General features: G+C 40.4%; 1 non-coding gene and 1 pseudogene across 1 annotated transcript; both read left to right on the top strand.

Annotated features, from left to right (window-relative positions):
• Positions 1-20,188, top strand: part of LOC102526099 (interferon regulatory factor 7 pseudogene) — a 124,428-nt pseudogene extending 104,240 nt beyond the window's left edge.
• LOC116286040 (U6 spliceosomal RNA) lies at positions 2,552-2,658 on the top strand. Its single transcript, XR_004195805.2, has one exon. It is a non-coding gene; the product is annotated as a U6 spliceosomal RNA (small nuclear RNA).
• Positions 20,189-21,458: the final 1,270 nt, after the last annotated feature.

Raw genomic sequence — 21,458 nt, 5'->3', positions numbered from 1 at the left:
GAGGGGATCACAGTTAGTTCCAGGAACCTTGATTCTGTGGTCCAGCCTTGGCCTTTCCCTAAGCATCCGTAGCACTAACTGCACTGGTTGTTTGCTTTTGAAACAGACAATAGAGCGTGGGACTTGAGGTTTACAGACCACACCAACAGTAATGAGTTATATAATAAATATATTTAAAATTATGCATATATAAATAAATACATAGTAAAGATGCATGTAAATCAAACAAACACAACTTATAATGAAATAAACCTAGACCCAGTCAAGAACAGGAAATGAGGTTGGTATCACATGTGAACCAAACTGCCCAGGCCTTCCCTTTCCTGGGGCTGTGCCATAAACACAGCAACGAGGCAGCTTACACCAGCCACAGGTAACTAAACAGAAGCCTGTCTAGTGTCTTTAGACCTGAAAGTAAAAAGACTAAGTATCCGAGGCAGAAACCCTTGGTTATAGTTTCCAGATAAGGACGGCCGCCCTCTGACCTATCTAAAGAGACAGCACAGGAGACAGAATGTTACGTAAACAAAAGCCGGGAGGGATTTGGGGTTAGACATCTTTGTGTTCAGCTAATCAGGCTGAACCATTTCACCCTCAGGGCTAAACACAATATGCAGAAAGTGATTGCAGAGCAGAGGGAAGCTCAAAGTCTTAGCCTTTCATTTGTGAATTTTAACTTTCAGTGCCCAGGGCTAAAATCTGACATGCTCTCAAGGTTTCCGCATCCTAGAATGGCCCACTCTGGCCATTTTGCTGGAGAATGGAACTGAATCACAGAAATACCGAAAGTGATCTTTGACTCTTAGCCCACCAGTGTTCACTTGTTTTTTCTGAGGTCCTGCATCAGGAAACTCTGTAAGGTCAACTTTCACATTGCAGTGAGGTTACAAGAGGTTACATGGAGAGACAGTCCAGTGGCAAATTTAATCACTGGGCCAGATTTTATTATCCATGACCTGAGACACTCAGCTAAGGAAATAAGCATTTCTAAATATTGAGGCTTATATTAAAGGAAATGGATGGATAAACCAAAGCTGGATACAAATACAGCAATGGTTACCATCCAGCAGAAGAAAACTGGTGAAGCTGTGTCCATTGGAACAAAGCAGTTATTGAATGTTAGGTCAAAGATAGGTAACCAAAGACCAAAGCATGGTTAATTAAGAGCCCTCCCATGAGCAATTCAGCTGAAGACCTAGTAGAAGCCAAAAATGTTGAAAGGCCCAGATTAATTCCATGAAAACTAGAAAAGATGATATAGGTACCACAAGGGTTTTCCATCTTCTCTCAGGAAATGGAAGATTCTAGAATCAATGGATCGTTTTCTCATGCCTTTATTTTATAGATCGACAACTCCCAAGAAACAAGCAGGACATTATAAAATATAGGGGAACATGAGGCTATTTATGATTGTTCACAGTCCCTTCCAATTCGAGGGCCACTCAACACTCATCACGAGAAGACCAGAGGGATGCTGGAAGTGGAACACCCTCTGGAAGATGCCCTGGGATCATGTGACTCAGTAACTTGCCCCATTCAGGACCACTCTTAGTGCTCCCCCAGTCACCCCTGCCACACTCATGACAACTCCCTGGAAGAGAAGAGCATTCGGAAAACAATACCTAGTTCCACATGACAGCCACTGGCATTGCTCCCAAACCCAAAAACCTACCCTCCACCCCCCTCCACCCCCCTTAATAGGGAATCCATTCATCTTCCACTCATTCCTGGTTTTACCACTTATTACTCATGAAAAAGCTCCTTCGTTAAACCAGCCTGCCATCTCCAGACTGTTTGAACCCAAACCCCTATTGCTTCCTTGCCTCCCAAACACTCTGACGGTACCTTTGGAACCTAATAATTATATAGCCCTACACTCTCAACCTCCTCAGTCTCCCTGCCTTACCTGAAAGCCTGCTGTTCTCAGAGGGGCCGGCATTTCCCACAATGCTATCAAGGAGAGATGTTCCTTTCTTACCTTTCATGTAACTTAGATGTGAGAAGGGGTACAGTGTCTTCTTTGCTTCCCTGTACCACTTTTAGAGCATTTCTCCTCCCCCACAGAGTGGCCCTCACCCCTGCTTCCATTTTTAAAAAGAAAAATAATGGCCAATTGATTTACAACAAAGGAGCCAAAAACATAAAATGGAGAAAGGACTGTCTCGTCAATGAAGTGTGTTGGGAAAACTGGACAGCCACCAGCTGTGAAAGTGGACCCCTATCTTACACCATACACAGAAATCAAATCAGACTGGATTCAACTTGAACAGAGACTGAAACCATAAAACTCTTAGAATAAAATGTAGGCAGTGAGTTTCTTGACATCTGTCTTGGCAATAATTTTTTGGATCTGACACCAAAAGCAAAACAAACAAGTGGGACTACATCAAACTAAAGAGCTTCTGCACAGTAAAGGAGACCATCAATGAAATGAAAAGACAGCCTAAAGAATGGGAGAAAAATATTTGAAAATTATTTATCTGATGAGGGGTTAATATCCAAAATATAAAAAGAATTCATACAAATCAACATTTGAAAAACCTGAACAATCGTGCTCGCTTCGGCAGTACATATACTAAAATTGGAACAATACATTGAAGATTAGCATGGCCCCTGCGCAAGGATGACGCACAAATTCATGAAGCATTCCGTATTTTTAACAGACAACATAATGCCATTTGCAGCAATATGGATGTCCCTGGAGAATGTCATTCTAAGTGAAGTAAGCCAGAAAGAGAAAGAAAAATACCATATGAGATCGCTCATATGTGGAATCTGAAGAAAAAAAAAAGAACATAAATACAAAACAGAAACAGACTCACAGACAGAAAATACAAACTTGTGGTTGCCAAGGGGGTGGGGGGTGGGAAGGGACAGACTGGGATTTCAAAATGTAGAATAGATAAACAAGATTATGCTGTATAGCACAGGGAAATACATACAAGATCTTGTGGTAGCTCACAGCGGAAAAAAAATGTGACAATGAATATATGTATGTTCATGTATAAGTGAAAAATTGTGCTCTACACTGGAATTTGACACAACATTGTAAAATGACTATAACTCAATAAAAAAATGCTAAAAAAAACCCAAAACAATCCAATTAAAAAATATGCAGAGAATTTGAGCAGACATTTTTCGAAAGAAGACATACAGATGGCCAACAGGCACATGAGAAGATGCTCAACATCATTAATCATCAGGGAGATGCAAATCAAAACCTCAATGAGCTATCACCTCACACCTGTTTGAGTGGCTGTCATCAAAAAGAGAATACTGTTGGTGTGGATGTGGAGAAAAGGGAACCCTTGTGCACAGCTAATAGGAATGTAAATTGGTGAAACCACTTATGGAAAACAGTATGGAGGTTCCTCAAAAAATTGAAAGCAGAACTACCATGGGATCCACCAATTTCAATTCTGAGTATAGATACAAAGTAAATAAAATCACTATCTTGAAAATATACCTGCATTCCAAAGTTTTTGCAGCTTTACTGACAATACCTAAGACTTGGGAACAATCTAAGTGTCCATCTGTGGATGAATGGATAAAGAAGATGTGGCAAATTCCAATAACAGAATATTACAGCCAGAAAAAAAGAAGGAAATCCTACCATTTTTTACAACATAGATGGCTGTTGAGGGCATTATGTTAAGTGAGATAAGTCAGGCAGAGAAAGACAAATCCCTATGGTCTCAGTTATATATAGACTCTAAAAAAGCAACTCAGATACAGAACTGACTGGTAGTTGCCAGGGGCAGTGGGTGGGCATGAGGGAAAAGGATGAAGGTTGTCAAAAGATAATAACTTCCAGTCATAAGGTAAATAAGTTCTGGGGATGTAAGGTACAGCATGGTGACTATAGTTAACAATACTGTATTGTATATTTGAAAGCTGCTGAGAGCAAATCTTGAAAGTTCTCATCTCGAGAAAAAAAAATGTGTAACTATGTGAGGTGATGGGTAGTAACTAAACTTATTGTGGTGATCATTTTGCAATGTACACATGTATCAAGTGATTATGTTGTATACTTCCGACTAATCCAATGTTATAGGCCTATTATGTCACAATAAAACTGGAAAAGCAAAAGAAACACAGCACACCTGCATCAAGGCTTCTACCTCCAAGCTCAACCGTCCTCTCTCGTCCTCATCATTGTCATCCACTGGCTTCCCAGTAGCATCTCCTTCACTGAAGACTGTGTCTGAGAAGCACTTTTCTCCATCCCACCATCAGCTATCTCCCTAGATTAACTTTTATTGGATATTTACCTTCACTTCTGCCATGGCACTCCTTCCCCTGGTTATACCCAGGGCCTCATCTTCTAGAGGAAACAGTACAACTTCCTAAATCACCAATTGCAAATCACACTCCTCTTAACCATCTAGCAAGCTGGCCTGTTCAACCACTCATTATTGTCAGTGTTCCCTCCTATATTGGGAGTCAGTAAAGCCTTGATCGTCCCCTTTTTCCAAGGAAGTTGCCCTTCTATTTATTCATGAATCCCCTTCGGTATCCAGTCGCTTCCTTAACTGGCTCAGATTCCACGGTGTGTTCAATCATTCTCTTGCAAACGCTCTCCTCTCTCCTACTGTATCTCCCTAGAAAAAAAAATCTCTTGTTAGGTTCTTCTCTTGTATCATTCTTCAGTCTCTTCTAGAAATATTATCCACTCTCGTGACTTTAAATACCATCTTTAGGCTGACAACCCACCTCCATGCTCTCTTTTGCATTCTGAAACAAACACAGCCAACTGTCTGCTTGATATCTCCCACTGGATGTCTTACAAGCACCTCAAATGCATTATTAGAACTGACAAAGTTCTGAGATGTGGGACTTTCCATTTTAAAACCAGGAAAAATCTTAGACAAATTGACAGGATCGATTACTTTAATCTCGGATGTCTAGAATAATCCCCAGCACGTGCTTGTAAATTGAGTGATTAAAACGAGGAGCCTCTCTAGACCACGTGAACATGGGCTGTTCCATTGAAATCTTTGAAGCCTTTCCTGATCACTTCCATCCTATCTCTTAGTTTGAACCTAACTCCATTGTTAGGTTTTCCCTCCTCTGGGTTCCAATAATACTGTGTGTAGACCTCTATTTTAGCACTTATGACATTGCATCGTCCTTCTAATCATATGTTTATAGATCTACCCTCCCTGCTGGACTTTGAGCTCCTTGCTGATAAAGACTAGGAGTTTCTAATCTTTCTATTTGCAATACCCATTCCAGCGCCTGGTACATGACAGACACTGATAAACACATGAGGAAAGAAGGAAGAAGGGAAGAGAGAAAGGAGAGAAAATAAAATAAATCAAAGGAAGGGAGAAGGAAGGAAAAGAGAGAGGAAGGAGAGGGGTAAGAAGGCAGGCAGTGACCCTCTGGCTACTTGGTACAAATGTATGGAGCCATATGCAGCCAACTTGAACTAATTACGACAGGTGGTGCGACTCCTCTAGTGAGAAGTGGTAAGCAGTGGGCAGACTAATGCAACGGAAGTTTGGAATAAAACTTCTCCAATTCACCCTCAAATAATTGCCATCTGCAGTGCCTAGACATATTTCCAGACCTGTACAGAAGCATTTTCCTTAGTTCCAACATGCTTAGTCCTAAAAAGATGATTTGATGTTGTGGGCTTGAGAAGAGACATTGCTTTAATGCCAGCTCAGAGTGGGTGGCCTTAATGCAACAGCTTCCATCACTCCCCCTGTCCCCAGGGCTCTTGAAGAAATAATAATCCTGGATACTAATATTAATTTGCCAATTTACTGACTTTGTCACCTACGTCAGAATTACCTCTCTAGGATGAAACTAGTTAGTTTTGGGGTTTTTTTTAATCTGTAAAATTAAGATGTTGGATTGTGCATTCTTGCCAAAGTCTGGCTGTCCTATGAATTTGAGCATCTGTGTTGCTTTTGGATGGTTCCCCATATCTGCCTGTGAGCCTTCTTACATGCAAGCTAATGTGAGTGCTGTGGGGATTCCCAGGTAGGTTACCTATTTAGAAGCTTCGAGAAATGGTGAGAGGAGTGAAAGGAAACGGAGCATTCTGAGCTATGCCAGATAGCTAAGTCAACGGGGACAGCTGATGGACTTTTTTACTCCTCTTTTGAATGAGAATCATACAAAATACTCATCAGATTGCACTGGGGTTGGAAAGATTTAGAACCTACTGATTGAAGCACAGTGGCCTTTTATAGTCCCAGGTGCTTGTCTCATACGATTGGGATATGAAACGCCTGTGGTCTGTTTGGCTGCCTAGCGATTGCGGGTGTCATTAATTAGACTCTTCAACTTTCCTGGGTTCTTTTAAAATAGTGGCAAAAGAAAACACGAAAAAAGGTAGAATCGGTGATCTTGGGAGGAAAAGTACAGGACAGAGAATGAAGGAGAGTGAGCGACGTGTCTGGTGTATAACCTCCAGACAGCACACGTGCCACTTTTCAGAAGTCAGGGCTGTCAGCTGTGGTGTTGATGTCTATGAATCAGTGTCTCAAACCTGTATTTGTCCTGAATGGGAGAAAATGAGATAATCACCCTCGCAGTCACAAGCATGAGTGCCTGTGCGCAGCTCCGCACGTGGCAGGCTGGCGCATTCAGGACTGCTCCCAGTGACTGTAACATGAGCTCATTTTTATACATCTTTGCCTGTAAGCCTTTATTTGCTTAGCATTTATGTACTTTGTGAACTTCATTCTTTTCTTAGATCTGGATACATATTTTAAAAGGGGCAGACAGAAGTTAATATCATTTTTTTAAGTTTACATCTACCCATAAACGTTGTTCCCAAGCAAGTGATGATATTACTAATATGCTTTGTGAAATCATTAAAAACTTATTTAATTATATGTCTAGAAAGGCTAGTCTACACCTGCCATCTTCCCCTTCTCTTCCTCCCACAGTGTTTGATGGAACAAGGACAAGACACAGAAAATGCATTAATAATAGTGAACTCAAGTGGCAGCTTGTACCAAATAATCTGAGTTTTAGCATCAGCCGGTTCCCTAAACAAGGATCTATGGTAACTACTAGATGATATTGAATTAGAAGGGGTTCAGATAACTAAGTAAATATGATGTGACATTTTCTGTTGCCAGAGCAATAGAAAGGACTGGTTAGTTATATGAGAGAGAATGATAGGAGATTCAAGAAATTAAACAGGAGGCTGTCGTAGAGCAGAAATGGGGAGAGCCTGGACTGCAGCTCTGCAGGGCAGACAGAGAGAAGGACACGGATGCAAAAGGTACCATGGAAGTCATGGCTCTAGGACATGGTGACTGATCAGATGTGAGGGTTGGGGGAGAGGAAGGCAGTCAGGGTGGTGCCTAGATTTTCAGGTTGGGAAGGATTGGTGCAGGCATTCCTGAGAGAGGAATTCAGGGCTCAAGAAGATGAGTTCAAATCTCACCATGCTAAGTTGAAGGTCCCTGAGGAAATTAAAAGATGTCCTGCAGACTGTTGGATTTGTGATGTGAGACTTCAGGACAGAGGTCTGGGCAAGAGAGATGAATTTCAGTGTCACCAGCCTATAGAGGGTGGTTGAGCTTTAGAGAATAAGGACTAGGGACGATTAATGTGATGGTGATACGTGATGTGTGTTCTCTCAGTCCAGTAAGTGGCCTGAGTGTGGGTGAGCTTTCCCCAAACACCAGCATCACTTCTCATCTTTGGATATTCTGACTCACTGTGCTGCTACCAGGCTGTCTACAAATATAGTCAGTGCTTAATAAACATTTATCAACTCCATGACCTCATGCGTTTATAAAACTGTTTGATCAACAGAAAAAAACATTATTTATCTCTAGAGATTTCTGTGAATTATCAGCAAGTTGTCATGAGAAAACCACTGGTCTAGGAATTAGAACATCCAGGCTTTGTTCTAATTTTTGCCACTTACTTGTATGTGATCACGGGGAAATCCCTTCCCATCCCTCACCTTCAGTCTCTGCAGCTATAAAATGATGGGGTGGGACCTCTTTGGTTTTAATATTTCTATATTGCCCATAACTTTCAAAGGGAAGTACTGTATACCTCTCACTGGACCGATCAGTTTCAACCAATAGTTTATAACCCATTAAAAATGTCCAGTGTGCAAAACTCTTCCTAACCAGCAAAATCTAACTAGTAAAGGAGGATTTCTTCTCTGTGCCTAGTAATTTTCTCAGTAAGAGAATTTAATTGTTATGTGGGTTCTAACAATGCAGATAGGCTAGCGTCTGCATTATACCTCAGATAAATGGTGATCCCCAAATAGCATGTTTGTTTATAACTAAAGAGAAGAGAATGGACTGAAAATGGAAAAGAACGAACTATGGCAAACGTGCTGTGCGGAAAATATTTTGAGGAGAACTTCTGGCTCATACGCAGTTCATTCACTGATGCTTGTTTATTTGTTTGTTTGCCTGGGGGGAAAAATAGCCCTGGGGAGACTTCTGCACATCTAATAATAGAGCCTGAAGGCTTGCAACAGCACTTCTTTAAATATCTTTCTTTAATTTCCTGTCTCTTTACACGGAAAAAGGAAACTAAGGCGTAATTTATTGTTAATTGCTTATTTTTGCTTAGAGGTTAAATAGGCAAGGCTCAGAGTGTTTGGTGTATTTCTAAGAAATGTTTGCCTTATAAGTTGAATCATGGTGTAGCCCTAGGATATATAAAAATGATTAACTAGTTCAGTTAAAACAGAAAAAAACGTTGCTAAAAAAACCTCAACCTCCAGCATTTTTTTTTTAAAGCCAGTGTTTAGTATATTTGAAAAGTTATAAATGAGTATGGTTAAACTGAGGTCAGTAGCATTTTAGGTGGAAATTTTAAAAATATCAGAATGGACATTCTCTTGTATTACAAACAGAAAAGCTTTTGTTTGACCCAAAGTAAAATGTCATTGAAGTCCTGAGCAAGATTTAACTCAATTTCACCTAATTTCCACCTTGATTTTATAATAATCTAGAAGCTAGAATAATTTCTAACGCATCCAAAAAATACATTAATAAAATAAGATAAACATTGGTATTTGTTTCATCCAATTAAATTGATTAACCACTCATCTGTTCCTTAAACAGTGAAGTGGCCCAAGTAATGAACCAGGAGACAAGAATAACACAATGACAACAGAAACCAATTTTGTGTTTAAACATGTCTGGGAGAAAAGTGGATTAAACAAAGGTGAGAATGTTTCCTTACTGAGAGACTTTTCAGAGCCCTTCTATGCTAATGAACATTTTCACTCTTCAAAGAGTTCGTAAATCCAAATGAGTTTGGCCGTGGAAGCTTTTATCCCTTTCCCAGCATCTCTCCAGACGAAGGAGCCACAGAAGGCACACTGCTGCTTCCCAGCCTTTATGGTCCATCCCTGCACTAACTGGCCAAGTTCAGGACCACAGCACATCAGGGCAGCCCTCTAAGACCACTTTTACTGAATTGGCTTTGGCAGGCCCAAAGTACAGAGCTTTAAAAAAATCCTAGACGTGTGGCTGTTTTTTGTAAAGGTATCTCTGAGAACACTGTACACAGTTGAGTCTTCTTTAGGAAGAGTCGTGGGAGAAGTTCCTCTTAGTTCTCTGCCCTGAGAGATGCTGACCTCGGGCCCCTTGTCTTTATTCTCTGCATACAGTGGATCAGCTTTCCCCTTAAGCATTAGCTGCTACACTATTTAGAGCCAAACTTGTGTCTTGCCTTTTACAAATGTGCAGGAAGGACCTCATATGATTTGTTTTAAACTTAACCTCATTCCTGACTTCTCTCTTACTTCCTCTCTGATTTATTTCCCCAATCCCAAGATTTTACTTTGATTTGATTCAGTCATGTTGTACGTCTTTTTTTTAGGCTGTTTACATCCTTTCTGGGTGGGGAGGGAAGGGGCAAAGGGGAGGGAGTGAGAGGAAAGGAAGGAGACACCTACCCTGTTACATGCCTCATGAATCCTGCAGGTTCCTCTTTCCCACGTGTAACCACAATCTTAAAGTAAAAGTGAGCAAGAAGTTTTTGCAAACAGGTAGCTTGCAAGAAACTTCTGGGGCATGGAAATTTGTTTCAAGTGTACCAAGGAACCTGAAAGAGATTAGATTAAAGAGAGGTGGGAATCAAAGCTCACTGATTGTAATAAGAGGGAAAGGATAGTTTTGCAACAGGGCAGAGCAAAGATGGATTCTGCATCAAGGGTCCCAAACAGAGTAAGGTCACAGATTAGCCCAGGAGACGGGGAAGGGAGAGCTGACCTAATTGGCAGGAGAAACAGGAATGAGGCATTTGATAAAAGACGTGACAGGACTAAGCAGTGTCTCTAAATCAGAGTTCCCTGCAGCCAGGAGAGTCACAGAACAAAGGATTACTACACGCTTGCAGTAATAACGTTTTATGAGCACCGAGCCTCACTAGTATATAATTTGGGTTTGCCCGCATGTGCACTAACTTATAATTCTACTATTGCTATGTCACTCCTTAACATCACCACCATCTTCTGTGTTGAAGTCAGTAAAGAGGAGCATTACTCCTTCAAACTGTAATTACCCTGAGTTTCACCTGACTTTGCTTCTATATTGAGCTGAGGCAGAGGTAGTTTGGCTTGAGAAAGAACTTAATCATACAAACAAGAAACGAAAGAGATGAGATAAACAGAGAAAAATCTCAACACTAGAAGGGATCCAAGCGGTCGTCTAAACCAAACTCCCCAAATTATAAGGAAGAGACTGAAGCTGTCCAGAAAAATGACTCAACATTGACTCAGTTTCTAAACTCTCGTTCAAAGCAATGTAAATTAACAGTAAACAAACAAAAACCACACAAAATGTAGTTGCGTATCAGGAATAAGATGAGATCCAAGTTTCCTAAGGACGTCCACAAGGCCCAGCTCTGATGGGGCCCTCCGCTGGGTCCAGCCTCACTGCTGGCCCCCTTCTCCCTCCCCACTCAGATCAGTTTCCCCGGGGCCCCACCCAGCGGCAGAAGCAGCACGGGGGGGCCTTTCCTGATGCTGTACGTCACTCCAGCCTTGGCTTGACTCATTCCATCTCTGTGACGTCCTCGCTTTTGCTTCTTCATCCCTTTGCTTGTTAACTCCTACTTGGTCTTTAATGCTCAGCCTGAGCTCTGTTCCATTCTGAAAGTCTGCCCCTGACCTGCCTCCATCACCAGCCGAGATGAGGCACCTTCTCTGCAGTGTTTGAGAACATGATCAAACTGCCTGTGTTTGAATCCTGTCCGAACCCCTTATTGTCCTGTGCGGTTATGTTACCCCAAAAGGGGAAAAGACCCCAGTTCTGGTCTTAGCCGAAAGATAAGAATTCAGACAGGAGATGAAATGTTGTGTAGTGAAAGGTTTTAAAGGATTTATTAGTAAAAGGAAAGCACACCTCCAAGAGCAGGAGGCAGCTTGATTCAAGGCTGGATAGCAATGGTCTCTGTTTGTCCCCTTCTCTTATATCCTCGCTTAGAGGGGGTCTCTTGATTGTTTGGCAACTCTTGTCCCTGGAGTGCTTAGTCATGCTCGTCCCATTCTGCCCATGTCCTTACCCATGATGCACACAGGAAAACCCATGGTGGGGCCTAAACCACAATGTTCACTGCATCACAGTTAGCACTGGGTCATGTCTGGTTAGGTCCTTGTCACTACTGCACAGTTGCAGCTGCCGGGTTCTAACTAATTTCTTGCTGGCACTCATTCAGAGGAAGTAAAGCCCCTTTATGCCAAAGGCAGACATACCACCGTCTTCCAGACCAACCTCCCTCTCCCCCACCTATCTGCCCAGTGCCCCCACATATGTAACTACCTAACAGTCTTGGGCAAGTCTCTCTTTGCCCCAGTCTCTGCACCTGTGAAATAGCAATAATAAAGTATCCATTTCTAAAAGGACACTGCTGTATGTTAAAAGAGCTCATGCCTATAAAGCTCTTAGAAGACTACTTGGAACACAGGAAAGCACCCAAGGAACATTAGCTACTACTATGATTATCTCTGTTACTGAGCTTAGCAAAACGTAGGGGAGATCCTTGAGGTCAGAGAGACAGACTGAATCATCTCTGTCTCCAGCCTCTAACACAGCACCTGGCACATAGTAGATGTTCAGAACATGGATTAATAAAGGAATGGATTAGGAAAGGCTAAATTTTGGATGATCGTTCAGTTTGCAGAGAAGACTTAGGTAAGACATATACTTGAAAACTGGTGGTACAATGAAGTGGTTAAATAGGTCAATCACATTCTGAGGCAGGCAGCTCTGGCCTTACACCAGAGTGCTGAAGCTTTCTGAGATAGTCTTTTTTCATACAATAAACTCTTAACTTACTAGAATCCACTTGCTGGGTCAAGAGAACAAGAATGAGACTTTAAACCATTTATCCATTGTATCACAATTGGCTTGTGGCCTCTTTTCACCTGCCTAAAATTTCTATACACAATCTCTCTTTTATTAATGTCATTAAGACATCATTATTGTGTTGTTAATACATTCAAAGGGCAACTTTAATAATAAATATTAATTTAATTAATGTGTTGATTATATTATAGTGTTAATGTCAATTTGATATTCATATTAAATATTAAAAGACAAGTCAGAAAGGGTATGTTTTAAATGGAACTATTTCCAAAACCAAGTAGGAATTGACCTCCTGTATAAATATTTATATTCAAGGAAAATCTTTCCCACCTCTTCCTCACTGAATAGTCAGAATAGATGTTTATCAGCAGGAAGAAAGGAAAGAATTATGAGCCGTAATTGTCACTAACTACCCCTGTAACAGAATAGACAATGAGAATAATCTATGGCTGTGTTTCATCCTCATTTAAAAGGGAAAAAACAGTTTCTCTGTTCTGTTGTAGCTCTGACACTGTCTCATGAATGAACTTTTGTCCTTGCCTGGCTGTTGTTTGGTTCATACATATGCAGACTGGAGTTTCTGTAGCCAAATATGGAAAGTTTAGTGATCACGAAGATTAATGCCAGTGTGCAGACTACAGTCTGACAACACTGACAAGGAATAAAAGAAAACATATCTATTGTGATTTCTAGTTTGAGGAACACAGTGCAAAATTATAGCTTATAAGAACCTAGTCCTTGTTTAACTTGGGATATAAAGAAAAACAAAAACCCCAAAACTCTGTTGATTGTTGGTTTGATTCCCCTTTGTCAGATGGAGTCTTAACTTTGGAACAGTCTACAGGGAGGTGACTGACATCCAGCCTGGTCATCTGGTCTACCTCTGCACATTTATGCTATCACCCATTTTGTAACCTCCCTTTGGGAGTTTAGTGATCTTTCCTAGGGTAACCTCCTTCATTTGGTTCTTTCTTTGGCCGAAGAGATGAGAAACAAGAGCCTTATGTACCCAGATCCCAGAAGACCTTAGAATCCAGTTGAGATTTGGAGAGAAGAGATTTGCCAGAGGTATCAGCACCAAAACTCTTGCAGTGCCTTTGAACCCCCCAAAGAAGTTTAAATCCATACCCAGAAGCCTTGAGGTAGAGCATGACTTTTGATGAGCAAAGATTAGTTTCATAAAAGTTTAGAAATGGCTTGAGTCTCCTTTGATTCTTTGGTGTCTACCTCTCTCTCATGATCAGCCTCACCAATCTCTCCACCACTACTAGGACTTTCATTATCTTTTCCAAAAATTACTTTAATAGCTTCACTGACTTCGAGTGACACAGGAATTTCTATTAATCAATTTCTTTCCCTTCAAAATTGGGTTGATTTGAGTATTCATTTCAGACGGGTGATGTCCAGATTAAATTATAATAGATAATCCCAGTAACCATGTGAAACTTGACACATAATAAATGTTCAACAAGATACTAGAAATATAACACCCCTAATGCATATTTTGGTGTGCTTGATTTCATAAAAATAATGCAAGTTTTTGGTTTTGAGATTTCCATGAAAGAGTGATTTTGTTGTTGTTGCTGCTGACACAAAGTCTCTTTTGCCCAAACAAAAGTTGAGTCATGGTGGCACAGAAACACAAGAGATGCATATGACCCAGTAATTAAGCTTTGGAGTAATGACTTCTGGTCATTTTAAGAACTGTAATCATAATGTTTAAATGTTTGCAGAGAAATTATCAAGAGACCATTTACTGAAAAGGACATTTATCCTGGAAAACACTGGAAACTTCATTCATAATGTTGTTTCTAATAATGAGGATTGTGTCAGGAAAATGCTAAAGGTTTTTATTTCTGATTTCAGAGGCTTAAGGTGGTAACAACCTGAAAAAGAATCAGAATGAGTCCTCAGCCAAGTTAGTAACTGAAGACAAAGATAGTGAGGTCTCGTCTCATTGGATGACCCAGTTTGGCTTGAAGGTTCTCTTATAAAGAATGGTATGCTTTTGGGGAAGGGGTGGGAGCTTAGAGTGCCTGTACAGTTCAAACTGTGCAAATCAAAATTTGATTTCTTAGCCTAATAACTGCTTTATTGCGTGAGGGACAGGTGGTTTGATCACTCTCAAATTCAGTTTCAAAATCTACTGAACTCTAAGCTCCTAAGTGTGCTTCTATGTGATATAGATGAGGTAAGACTGAGATTTCATGGGACTTTCCAAGATGTTTAATTGCTTTTCCTATTTCTCAACCTGAGCATATGGGTTAGAGCTAATTAGAATAAAGATGAGATAGGCTGATTTTCTCCTTCCAGTCAAAACTGAATTTATGGGATACATTTTACAGGAACAGTTTGCCAGATTTCACTAGATTCAAGACTTTTTTCCCCTATTTTTGTGTTTTTGTTTTACAATATAGTGATTTTTTTCCTGTATATTTCAAAATGATCACCATAATAAGTCTAGCTATAATATAACACCACAAAGATATTACTGAGTTATTGACTATATCCCCCACACTGTACATTTTATACCTGTGACATTTATTTTGCAACTGGAAGTCTGTACCTCTTAATCTCCCTGACCTATTTCCTTCCTCCTGCCAACCCCCTCTCCTCCAGTAACCACCTGTTCATTCTGTGTCTCTAGCCATTTCTGTTTTGTTATATTTGTTCATGTTTTGTTTTTTAGATTCCACATATACATGAAATTATACAGTATCTGTGTTTCTTTGTCTGACTTATTTCACTTAGCATAAAACACTCTGGGTCCAGCCATGTTGTTGCAAATGGCAAGATTTCATTCTTTTTTACGCATAATATCCCATTGGGTATATACACCATATGTTTTTTTAATCCATGTATTTGTTGGTGGGCATTTGGGTTACTTTCATATCTTGGCTATTGTAAATAATGCTGCACCGATCATAGAGGTGCATCTATCTTTTCAAATTAGTATTTTTCTTTTCTTTGGGCAAATACCCAAGAGTGGAATTATGGTTTTGATTTGCATTTCCCTGATGATTAGTGACATTCAGCAACTTTTCATGTGTCTGCTGGCCTTTTGTATATCTTCTGTGGGAAATTATCTGTTTAGATCCTCTGCTCATTTTTTAAGTGGATTGTTTGGGGTTTTTTGATGTTGATTTGTATGAGTTCTTTTTTATATTTTGGATATTAACTCCTTATCGAATGTATTGTTTGCAAGTATCTTCTCCAATTCAGTAGGTGACCTTTTCATTTTGTCAATCGTTTCCTTCACTGTGCAAAAGATTTTAGTTTGATGTAAGTCCCATTTGTTTATTGTTGCTTTTGTTTCCCTTACCTGGGGAGACTTACACCCTCCTCCAACAAAAGATTACTAAGACCAGTGTCAAAGAGAGTACTGCCTATGTTTTCTTCTACAAGTTTTATGGTGTCAGGTCTTACATTTAAGTCTTTAATCCATTTTGAATTTATTTTTGTGCCTGGTGTGAGAGAGTGGTCCAGCTTGATTCTTTTGTATGTAGCTGCCCAGTATTCCCAGAACCATTAGTGAAGAGTCTGTCTTTTCTTCATTTTATATTCTTGTCTTTTTTGTCATAGATTACTTCTCCATGCAAGTATGGTTCATTTCTGGACTCTATTCTGTTCCATTAATCTAGATGTCTGTTTTTGTGCCAGAACTATACTGTTTTCATGACTGTAGCTCTGCAGCATAGTTTGAAACCAAGGAGCATGATGTCTCCAGCTATGTCCTTCTTTCTCAAGATTACTTTGGCTTTTTGAAGTCTTTTGTGTTTCCATACAAATTTTAGTTCTAGCTCTGTGAAAAGTGCAGTCTGTATTTTGATGGGGATTGAATTTTTTCCCCATGTTTTTAGGATGAGTTTGGCTTGCTCCTGAGTGTCAGTACAGTATTCAATTTGGCAAGTTTCTTATATTCCCAAGTGATCCCGGCCTTTCATTGTTTGGAGAATTGATTTTCATTAGCTCCAGTGGGTAAGCAGTTCTCACTTCAGTTAAGCTGAAGACCAACATGACTAGATGCTTTTGTTCCACCCTTTCTTCCTTCAAAGGGCAAAGGGCAATTTCTCCACTGAAAATCAATAGGAGGGTTTCAGACTAAGAGCTCTGTGCAAAGAGAGCTGATCCATGAACAACCAAAAGAATGGAGCCAGAAGAATGGTTGGTTCATTTTTGTTGTAATACACAGTTACTTATTACAGGTGTGCCTATTGAGGAGTTAGAAATAGAGCAAAGAATTAAATAGCCCCTGCCAACAAAATCATTTATACAGGTAAATAGAAAAGTCAGTGTCTGATAAAGAAGAAAGCATTTGAGAAAAGAAAGCCCAGGTAGAGTGACTCAGAAGTTGCAAAACGCTGAGCTGCTTAAGAGCACCAGTAAGCCCTTGCGGTGGTTTTCCCTGGAGGTCTTCCATGCTGCTTTCACCTACTGACGTGATCTGAACACGTCTTACGCTTCTTTTATTAAGCATTGGACATTGTACATTTTTCTAGTTGCCACAGTCTAAATGTCAAATTAATCTCGAACTTCAGAAAAATCTTGTTTTAGGAGAGTAGGTGGAACCTATTTGGAAGAGCCTTTTTTTTTTTTAACCCTTTCATTAATTTTCTAAGTTTACAGCTTAGAACTTAAGTCCTAGAAATTGAGAACGGCAAACAAGTCTTGATTTCTTCTCAGTAGGTTTGTTCTTCCCTAGTGGCATATATGCAGTGACCTTGAAACCTTTGTATGCGTTATTAGACTGAGCAATTGAGAAGGGAGATACAAACAAGAGAGATCATCATGGGGTGGAAATGAAACTGGAGGTGTCAGTATAAACTCATCATTTCTGATACATATATATGTATATATGGTGGCTTGACATAAAGATGGCCACACAGAGGTTTGGGGGTCAATTACTACTGAAGCATAAGCTAGCCTATTCTGATTCACATGCACTTGGTTAAAAAAATAATAAAGTACTTAATAATGAGAAACCACTATTCCCTTTCTAACCCCTCCCCACTCTCAGGGACAACCAGTTTTTAACTCCTTTAACTATTTCTTTTGATAGCCATCACTAAATTATATCTTATAATTCCGTCTAGGTCCATGCATGTTAGTGAGGGCTTCAGCAAGGTGTCTGGTTAAGTATATTGTTAAAAATACAATAAAACCAACAAAAGACTGATTAATGAATAAATCCAAATTTGAGTGCTATTCTATAATGGTACAGTCCCAGTGTTCTATCCAAGACAGGTTTTATGTGTGTGTATAAACTTTTTTCGTCAGTGACTTTGGTGAGGATGTGTGTGACAAATTAACAAATTTATTAAACCAATAATCACTGAGATGACATGAAGGTAGAAGGAAAGAAAATGTTAGAGAAATTGACTTTAAGGTTATGATAAACAGATCTAGTAAGACAAAATGTAATGAGGTAAATAAATATTTATGGTATCTAAATATATAAACAAATATTTAAGCAAAATATAAAATAAAACTCATTTCTACAGTTTATGCAATATGCTTCTATAATATGTAAATACTAAATAAATGTTACATATTCACACAGTAACATAAAAAGAAATACATAAAAGGTAAATAGAAAATCCATCATCCCATCAGTAATCACAAGTTCAGGATAGATGCTCATGGCTAAGTAGTTCACATGTGAGAGTCACTTTGGTGTTGCAGTTGCCTTCAAACCTTAAAAAAGTGACTAATGCAAGGGAACTGAGCCCACAAGTAATGTGGTCTAAGCTACACACATTTTATAGAGGCCAGAACAAAGGAAGTGGTCTTTCTTCCCCACAATTGTATACATACTGGAAAATCATTGAATTTCTATGTATATTTCAGGGAAGCACATCTTTAGGGTGTTTGGCAAATTTTAATATCAAGAAGAGAGAGGAAGAGAAAAATCAGACAATTTGCTATGAAGAAGAAAGGCCTCTGAAGAAAAAAAAAAATTCACTCGAGAGACCTTGGTAAAGATCACTGGGTTTATAAATGCAGAAGATGAGACACATTTCTTTGCAGCTCAATAGAACAGAATAAGCAGAAAATCATATGCACTCATACATATGGTTCTGTCTACCTCAAAAGGTTTGCAAAAGAGGGAGAAGATAAAGTTTATGTTAATGACTTAACTCAGTGCTTGACACCCTCCAACCAGTCAGTACGCAATAGATGGTGTTGGTGTTGTCTTTTCTACACAATGTTGTTTCCTAGACCCTTGTTATTCACCCTCCTACTGATCCAAGAACAAATATAAGTATCAATATACATTCAGACTTCAATTAATTGTTATATATCTCTTCATAGAAGTGTATGGCAATCAAGGAGACAAATGAAATTATTTAGAAAGTCAATGAGACCGAAACTTATTTCTATTACTAATCACAGACATTATCCCAGTGATACTTCTGCCAAGAGACACTGCTCCTAATTCATTTGTCCAGAGTCTCTAAGACTTTGGCCAAGAAGAGTAATTAATCAAGTTTTCTTTCATCGAGAAGAGCTGTTCTTATTTTTATTATTTGGATTTGGTAAATCTAAATTCCCTGGATTTACTTCTGGGAGCTATTTTAGACTCGTTACGGTGTTATTTCTTTATTGAACTAAATACTTGACAAGACTGCCCTAAGCAAATTTGCTATTCGTATTTATGTAGCTTAGTAATGTGACTCTGGTGGCTACATATTTCCAACAGAAAACATCACTGAACCATTCTACAACTGGTTAATGAATAACTTTAATAACTTAACTAGACTGAAATAATTGCCTTGCATTATAGTGTTTCCTGAGTCATTAAGCCTCAAGGGCATATATTTGATCACGTTTTCCTGTAGTATCCAAGACCATCTGTGACTTTTTCCAGTTAAGAAAATGAATACATATTTATAAAAATTTTCAATCATCCAAGTTTATGGTAAGTCTGATATATATATCTCAACAATAAGTAAACTTTAAAAGACATTATCTTTCAATTTATCACTATCATCATTAAAATGAAAATAGTTAGAAATGACAACTTTTATCATAGCTAATATTAAGAATTAATACCAATTTTAACTTCAAATTAATTCTGTGAAAATCTGTGGCAGCCCCAGGAGGTGGAGTCCTGCACCACACCCTCCCCCAGAGCCTGTACCCTAATGGCAGGTGAGCGGGGCCGGCTGGTCCTAGCTGTTCACAGGTCAGTCTGCACACAGAGCCTGGCCTGGGGCCCTGGACTTGACCAGCATGTGCAAGGGCCGAACGAGGCTGCAGTGAAGGGCGGGGGGGGGGGGGGGACCTCCTGAGCTGTGTGCTCCTGCCCGGTTCCCCTAGCCTAAGCCAGCAAGGCTGCAGAGCCCCAGGGTGTAACCTTCCCCAGCCCCACTGAGCTGCCCGAACTAGAGCAGCTACACTACCCTGAGAAGCTGCTGCAGCACATGGCCCCCAGCCTGCAGCTGGAATTCTCAGGGCCCGGGCTGTGGGCCTGGCGCCGGGGCAAGTGCAAGGTCTACTGGGAAGCGAGTGGGCCCCTGACCCTGAGCTCTGCCAGCCCCTGCACCCTGGCCACTTGCTGCCCCGGAACTGCGACACCCCCATCTTCGATTTGGCACCTTCTTTCAAGAGCTGGGGGAATTCCGGGCCCGCCGGCGCGGGTCTCCCCACACGCCACCATCTACGTAGACTTTGGGCAGGACCTACCCGTGGGGAGGTCCAAGGAGGAAAACTTGGTCCTGGTGAAGCTGGAGCTGTGGCTATGCCGGGTGTACCCGGAGGGCTTGCAGTGCCAAGGAGTGTCCTCCCTGGCCTCGGCCTGTCCAATTCCAACAGCCTCTAAGATGTTGGAACTGGAGCACTTCCTGATGGAGGTGGAGCAGCCTGCCTAGGGAAGACCTCGGATCCCTCCCGATCCAACAAAAAGCGGAGAACCAGGGGGTAAGAAAAAGGAAACAAATTACTGAGTTCCAGCTACAAAGAAGAGCTATACAGTGCATCGTCACGTCATCTCTCTTAATTGAATTATTCAAACATTATACCTCCCCCCCAAAAGTGAAGAAAATGTGGCACTGTAAAGCCTTTGGAATTGTAAGTTGTAAAGCAGGCAATAGATTGAATTGCAAAAGTGAAAAGAAGATCCAGAAGAAAATGGAACTTTTTTTTTCATACCCAGATCTCTTTTATTGGCGGGGGGAGGGATGAAGCACTGGGCGGGTGGGAAGCCGCATTCGCCCGAGGTCGTGCCGTCATTGAGAACCTGGTCGTCCTTGTACAGGCTCTGCTGCTCGGGGCTGCTTGAGGATGCCCTCGATGATGCGCTTCAGCTCCAACACGGTGCTGGACTCCCTGGCTTCAGTGAAGATGGTGCTCTCGTGACGCCGGATCATGAGAAACGCGTCCATCCTGCTGGCAGCGTCCGCTCTCCCCTACGCGCCTGCGCGGGACTCCGCTGCTTTCCCAGCAGCCCTCGCGCGGGCCTGCCCCCAGCATGCCCCGCGGCCCCAGCTCCTCCCCTGATGTTGTAAGACGTTTACCAAGTTGCCTGAAGCACAGAAACGCTTGTCTCCACTTCGCTCTTTTTGTCCTGTATCTCTACATCCTTTCACCTCTCATGACCTCTTTTTCAGTTTATACACTCATTTTTTTTTAAGTTGAAGCATACTGATTCAGCTATACATATATATTATTTTTCATTTTTTTCATTATAGGTTATTACACAAGCTATTGTATGTAGTTTCCTGTGCTATACAGTACGACCTTGTTGTTTATGTATTTTATGTATAATAGTTTGTATCTGCTAATCCCAAACCCTTAATTTGTCCCTCCCCTCTTCTCATTTTCTCCTTGGGTAACTAGGTTTGTTTTCTGTGTCTGGGAATATGTTTCTGTTTTGTAAATAAGTTCATTTATGTCATTTTTTTTTTTGGATTCCATATATGGTGTCTTTGACTTATTTTACTTAATATGATAATCTCTACGTCCATCCACGTGGCTGCAGATGGTATTATTTCATTTTTATTTTGGGGCTGAGGAGTATTCTATTCACTCATTTTTGTCCCTCACATTTCTTCTTCTTCTCTCCACCATTCCCTATGGAAAAGCCAAAAAAAAAAAAAAAGCTATAGTTTACATGTAAAATATCTACATATAGCATAATAC

Source organism: Vicugna pacos, chromosome 29 (genome assembly GCF_048564905.1).
Source record: "Vicugna pacos chromosome 29, VicPac4, whole genome shotgun sequence".
Lineage (NCBI taxonomy): Eukaryota > Metazoa > Chordata > Mammalia > Artiodactyla > Camelidae > Vicugna > Vicugna pacos.
This window is presented reverse-complemented; position numbering and strand designations above follow the sequence as displayed.